General features: G+C 37.6%; 1 pseudogene; it reads right to left on the reverse strand.

The window, feature by feature from the left end:
• Nucleotides 1–1,719: 1,719 nt before the first annotated feature.
• LOC138845917 (U6 spliceosomal RNA) lies at nucleotides 1,720–1,787 on the reverse strand (annotated as a pseudogene).
• Between the last annotated feature and the right edge of the window lie 5,289 nt (nucleotides 1,788–7,076).

Consider the following 7,076-nt stretch of genomic DNA (forward strand, 5'->3'; position numbering starts at 1 on the left):
TAAATGATTCAATATGTTTTATAGAAAAAATTCAGAGAACATAATTATATACTCAACCTCCCTCCCTTCTTTTTCCTTCTTTGTCATTTTTTTTAGCTTATGAAATGACATTTTCAGTTTACATTACATTAAAAAGGGTTGTTGAATCAAGGGACAAGTTTAACAGGCAAAAAGCAAAAAGATCGTAATTTAGAGGGAATACAGACAATGGCTCTAAACAATATTTGAATATCACATCTAAACAATATTTGAATAAATTGATAAATATTTTAATTTCTCCTACTAAAATGCTCAAAGTCTTTAATTATTTATCAAATATTAGTGCAAAATTATGGATTTAAATGATCCCAAAAAGTGATGAATTTTTGTGTAATAAAGTCCAATTTTTGTCAAGGCTTTTTGACAGTCTCACAGAAAACTTATGTTTGTGAATGGGAAGAATAATACCAAAATATCCATACTACCAAAAGCAATTTGCAAATTCAATGTAATCCCAATCAACATACCAACGATGTTCTCAGAGCTAGAAAAAATGATGCTAAAATTCACATAGAAACATGAGAGATGCTTAACATCTAAAGCAATATTATAAAGCAAAAAAAAGCTGGAGACATCACACCATATTTTAAGACATATTACAGGGGTCAGCACTATGACAAAGCAGGTAAAGTCACCGTCTGCAGTGCTGGCATCTCATATGGGTGCCAATATGTTTCCCAGCTGCTCCACTTCTTATACCCCTCTCTGGTATAGCCTGAGAAAAAAGTAGAAAATGGCCAAAGTCTTTGGGCCCCTGCACCTGCATAGAGACCTGGAAGAAGCTCCTGACACTTGGATTCAGATCAACAGAGCTCCGGCCATTGTGGCCATTTGGGGAGTAAACCAGTGGATGGAAGACCTCTCTCTCTCTCTGCCTCTACCTCTCTGTAACTCTGCCTTTCAAATAAATATACTGCAAAAAAAAAAAAAAAAGAAGAAGTGTTAGCACTGATATAATAACAGACACATAGTTCAATGGAAAAGACTTGGTAGCATAGAAATAAACCCAAATTTCTACCAGCAACTCATATTTAACAAAGGAACTAAAATGAACTGGAGAAAGAAGAATCTCTTTCACAAGTGGTGCAGAGGAACTTGATTATCCATATGTAGAAGCCTGAAAAGAGACTCCAACATCTCTTACACTATGTGAAAGTGAACTCACAGTGAATTAAAATGTAATCATAAGACCCAAACCCAAGTAAACATAGGGAAACTCTAAATATTGTCAACACACAATAGCTTTTGGGTAAGATTCCAATAGCAATAGTCACAAAAATAAAAACAGAGACATTTGAGTATATCCAACTAAGATACTTCTTCACAACAAAGTAAACATCAGAGTGTAGATACAATGAACAGATGGCAGGAAAAATTAAAACTCTGAATGTTTACAGATTTCCAGAACATTTACATGAATTGGAAAAACTCCAAAAAATACAGTGAAGAAACAGGCAAGGATCTGAATAGACATTTCTCAGAAGAAATGTACATGGTCAAAACATGTGAATATGCCCGATGTCACTAGCCATTATGTAAATATAAATCAGAACACCATATCAGTCTCCAACACCTGTGGGAGAATACAACACTCAGGTGTTTGTGTGTGCAGCAAGTGGGTTTAGAGGACCCTGTTCACCTCTGGAGAGCAAAGCCTACAGGGAGGTAAAGAAACCTTACTGCGCAGGGGCATGCTAATCTTCTCTGTATCATTCCAATTTTAGTATATGTGCTGCCGAAGCGAGCACATGTGCTGCCGAAGCGAGAAAGAGATGAAAAGAATTTATCTCAGCTAGCCACTAATATTCAAGAAACAAGGTCTTCAGCAAAGCCAACTCAACTGACATTTTCATGTCATTGTTAAATAAAGGAAAAATTATCTAGGTTCAGCAATACGTAGTTTATAAGAGAAAGACTACAGAGTAATTTCCTTGGCATAGAAATAACTTTTTTTTTTTTTTTTTTTTTTTTTTTATCCATGAGGGCTTGCTATCACCACCACACACCCACATCCCATATACAAATGCCTGGCTTGAGTGGTAGCTTCTCTGCTTTGAGGCAAGTTTCTGCTAGTGTGCACCCTGGGAGGAGACGGAGGATGGCAGAAGTGCTTGGGTCCCTGCACCCAAATGGGACATCCAGAATGAATTCCCAGTTCCTGGTTTTGGCTTGGTCAAGCTTTGGCTATTGCAAGTGTCTGGGGAGTGAAGCAGTGGTTCCCTCTTCCTGTCACTCTGCCTTTCAAATCAATAACTGTTGTTGGTAATGACTAATAATGATATTCACTGATTGTCAAATTTTGAATCTATTAATTATAGACAATTTCTCTTTGTATTTTTAAACTTTCATAATGTTCTGTAGCCAATTTCATCACTAGAAATAAAAACTTTTCCTCAAAAAAAAAAAAAAGAAACCTTACTGCTTTCCTAATGTGCTTATTAAGTTCTTGACCAGCGCCTGTTAGTCTTGCCACAAACTTTCTAGTCTTACTACTTTCCTTCTTCTTCTTCTTCTCTGTGACTTGTAAAATAGTATACATTCTATATACTGTGGATACTTTTGATTTATTTTATTCCTTCGGTCTCCTATGAAGTTCCTCCACAAAAGCACAGCCCTCAAAATATTCATTCATTTATGCAGTCTGCAGATTTCATGAGCTACTAAATTCCAAGTAGTATGTTAAAGGCAAGATCTGGGCCTAAGAGAAAAGTGGTCTAAATTCTGTGCCTAGAAGAGGATTTGGGACATAGTAGAACTTCAGTGAAGTGCTATGTGAATGACATGCACTCATTAAATGAGTAATCTAAAGCATACACTTCATTTAAGCAACACAGCAGCCCTACTCACCTCAGGTAGAGCAATTGAGAGGAATAATGTGAACAAAAATAAGACATCAATAAGTTGAATAATAACAGAGAAAAAACAAAATGAGATAGATGCCAACATTACTGAGCTATTTTTGAGGAATTAAATTGATAGAGGGGCTGGCATTGTGGCCAAGTGGGGAAAGCTGCAATCTGTGAGGCCAGCATAACATCTGAGTTCCACTTTGAGTTTAGGAATCTCCACTTCCAATTTAGCTCACTGCTAAACACCTGGGAAACCAGCAGAAGATGGACGAAGGACTCAGGTCCTTGCCACTCATGTGGGAGACTTGGATGAAGCTCCTGACTCCAGCATGCCCCAGGCTCAACTGTTGAAACTCTCTGGGGTGTGAGCCAGCAGATGAAAGCTATCTATGTCTTTCCCTCTCTCTCTAAATCCACCTTTCAAATAATAAAGATTTAATAAACAAATTAACTGATTTCAAAATACACAAAAACATGAACAATACTATATCATTTTTATGCCAAACTGATAAAAAATAACAAATGCTAGAGAGCACATGGGAAAAGAAAACCACCATATATGGTAGGTGAAAACACAAGTTAGTACAGATGTTATGCAGAACAGTATGGTCATTCCTTAAAAAGGATAAAAATTGGGGCTGGCGCTGTTGTGCAGTGAGTTAAAGCCCTGGCCTGAAGGGCCAGCATCCCATTTGGGTGCCAGTTCTAGTTCCAGCTGCTCTTCTTCCAATACAGCTCTCTGCTATCTCCTGGGATAGCAGTAGAAGATGGCCCAAGTCCTTGGGCCCATGCACCCATGAGGGAGACCCAGAGGAAGCTCCTGTCTCCAGGTTTCAGAATGGCATAACTCTGGCCTTTGTAGTCATCTGTAGAGCGAACCAGCTAATGGAGGACCTCTCTGTGTCTCTACCTCTATTGTAACTCTTTCAAATAAATAACAAAAATTAAACTAAGATAAAAATTGACCTACCATGTGAGAGTTATCTTGCTCTTGGCTATATAGAATAAGGAAATTTTATTAGAAGGAAAGGAGGAGAGCATATCAAAGATACAGCAATTTTCCCATAACACAGCCACTATAACACAGTTCACTGCAGCCAGGATGTGAAACCAATCTAGCTGTCCATCAGTGAAAAACAATGGACAGGGCAACCTCTTTTAGATACAAAAAAAGAACAAAATATTATTAAATTAATTGAAATAAGCCAGAAGCAGGAACACAAATGTCACCTGGTCCTTGTCACATGTGGAAGTGAAAGAAAATAATGGATCTGAACACAGAACTGTGATTACTAGAGGCTGAGAAGGGAAGCAGCTAGGGATAGAGGGGGATTGGATAATAGGTATCAAAAATCAAAGAGGCAGAAAGAACTTCTGGTGTTCCATAATATAATGAGATGACTACATTCAACCATATTAGGTTCTGTGTAAAGAACTGAAGGAGAGGAGCTGGTAGTCTCAAATCATGGAGAAGAATTAGAAACTGTAGTTGCTTGGGGGCCAGCATTGTGGCACAGTGGGCTAACACCCTGGCCTGAAGCACCAGCATCCCATGTGGGTACCAGTTCTAGTCCTGGCTGCTCCTCTTCTGATCCAACTCTCTGCTATGGCCTGGAAAGCAGTAGAAGATGGCCCAAGTCCTTGGGTCCCTGCACCCAAGTGGGAGATCTGGAAGAAGCTCCTGGTTCCTGGAATCAGATTGGCAGAGCTCCGGCCATTGTGGCCATCTGGGGAGTGAACCGGCAGAGGAAGACCTCTCTCTCTCTCTGCTGCTACTTCTCTCTGTAACTCTGTCTTTCAAATAAATAACTCTTTAAAAATTAATAAAACTGTAGTCGCTTAGCTTGATCACTTTTTACTGCATAAATGTGTGCAAATATTGCACTACACCCTGTAATAATGCATGACTAGGACACATTAATCACAAATTATTTCAATGAAATTTTAAAAATTAGAAGCATTTCTTTATATTAACAATGAACTATTTGAAAATGAAATTAGAGAAACATTTCCATGCATAGCAGCATAAGAACCAGGAACCAATGTCTTCAATGTTATCAGTGATGAATCAGATTCACAGCCCCCAGCACTCAGTTTTTGCCATATACTTTACCATGGCAATTGTGGGCATATAGTAGTAAATCAATGGACAGGAATCCTTTGTCTCTAAATCTGCTAAATAAATAAACAAGGAATTCATCAAAGAAAAAGAGATATCAATTTGGATGCCAGGCACAAAAACACATGCACTTGAGCTATCCTCCAGTTTGTGATGCCAACAAATCTTTCAGACATGTTACATTTTCAGAGACTTTTCTGTAATCTTGCTAAGCTTTCTGGAAATCTGCCTTATAGCAAAGGGTTTCCCAATTCCATTACACTCATGATATTTCTTTTGTGTGATATATTAGTTTACCATCTAGAGATAATTTATGGTACAAAACTTTTCTATGCATGCATGTTTTCTCATTTGTGAGTCTATTCATGGGAATTGAAGACTGATTTATAACAGAAATACATTTTCCAAATTCATTGCATAGACTTTTGTTCCTTATGAATTCTCTGAAGTCTGTTGATGTCTAATTTCTGGCTAAAGGTTTTATTGTATTTACAGCATGCAAAGACTATCACCTTTTGTGAATTCTGTGTCTATACAAGCCTGAAATAAAGAAAATGTTTTTGCACAATCAGTATACGCCTAAGAAACCACCTGTGTCAATTCTCTGATGTACCATTGACTTCTGACTCTAATAATATTTATAAGCTTTCTCCTTTACATGAGTCTCTGTTGGATAGGATGTGATTTCCAGCAAAAGGTTTTGTCACAATACTTACATGAATTTTGGAGAAAAGCTCTTCCACATTCATTATATTGTTAAGGTCTCTCCCTTGTTCAAATTCCATGATGGATTATGAGGCATTACCTATGTGAAATGACTTTCTCACATTTATTTCATTCATTAGATATATATGTTGTGCATTCTGATATAAGGAGAGATTTGGGCAGAGCTTTCCAACACTCATTACACCCATAAGGTTTCTCTCCCACGTGAATTCCCTGTTGTCTTATGAGGTATGGCTTCTAATTAAAGGGATTTTACTTTCAAAGGAGTTTTTCCCTATATGAATTTGATGATGTACAATGAGGGCTGAATTATGGTAAAAGGCTCTGAGTCATTACATTCATAAAATTGCTCCCCATGAGAATTCTTTTATGTTTGATGAGGTCTGATTTGCACCACAAAGGCTATTCACATGTATTATATTCATGCATTTCTCCCCTTGGTGAATTCTCTAATATTTCATGAGATATAACTTGCACAAAAAGGTCAAGTAGAAAATTCCCTGTGTGGATACTCTGATATCTTATGAGTTATGAAGTACAGCAAAGAGGCTTTCCACCATCCTTCCATCCATAAAACCTACCTAAATTGAGCAACAAAGATATAGAAAACCTAAACACACACATAACCAGATGGAAATGATACCAGTAATAAAGACCATCACTACCAAGAAAACCCCAAAACTGGAAGGCTTCACTGCTGAATTCTAACAGACATTTAAAGCACTAACTGCAATTCTTCTCAAGTTATTCAAAACAATTGAGAGAGAGGTGATTCTCCCAAATTCTTTCTATGAAGCCAACATCACCTTCATTCCTAAACTTGAAAAAAGTGCAACAAAGAAAGTAATTATAGACCAATTTCCCTGATGAACATACATGCAAAGATCTGCAACAGAATTCTGGCCAATTGAATCCAACAATGCATCAGAAAGATCATCCACCCAGACCAAGTGGGATTTATCCTTGGTATGCAAGGATGGGACCAAAGGCTTTTCCACAGTCATTTCATTTATAATCTTTCTCCATGGTGTGAAGGCTCTGATACTTTCTGAGGTTTGACTTCTCAGCAAAGGTTTTTCCACAGTCATTGCAATCATAAGGTTTCCCCCAGTACAAATTGTCTGATGCTTTGTGAGCTTTGATTTCTCAGCAAAGGCTTTTCCACAATGATTGCATTCATAAGGTTTCTCCCCTCTGTGAATTCTCTGATGATTTATGAGGTTTGCCTTCTGGCCAAAGGATTTTCCATAGTAATTGCATTCATAAGGTTTCTCACCTGTGTGAATTCTCTGATGATTTATGAGGTTTGCCTTCTGGCCAAAGGATTTTCCACAGTCATTACA

The sequence above is a fragment of the Oryctolagus cuniculus genome, chromosome 16, assembly GCF_964237555.1.
Source record: "Oryctolagus cuniculus chromosome 16, mOryCun1.1, whole genome shotgun sequence".
Classification (NCBI taxonomy): Eukaryota; Metazoa; Chordata; class Mammalia; order Lagomorpha; family Leporidae; genus Oryctolagus; species Oryctolagus cuniculus.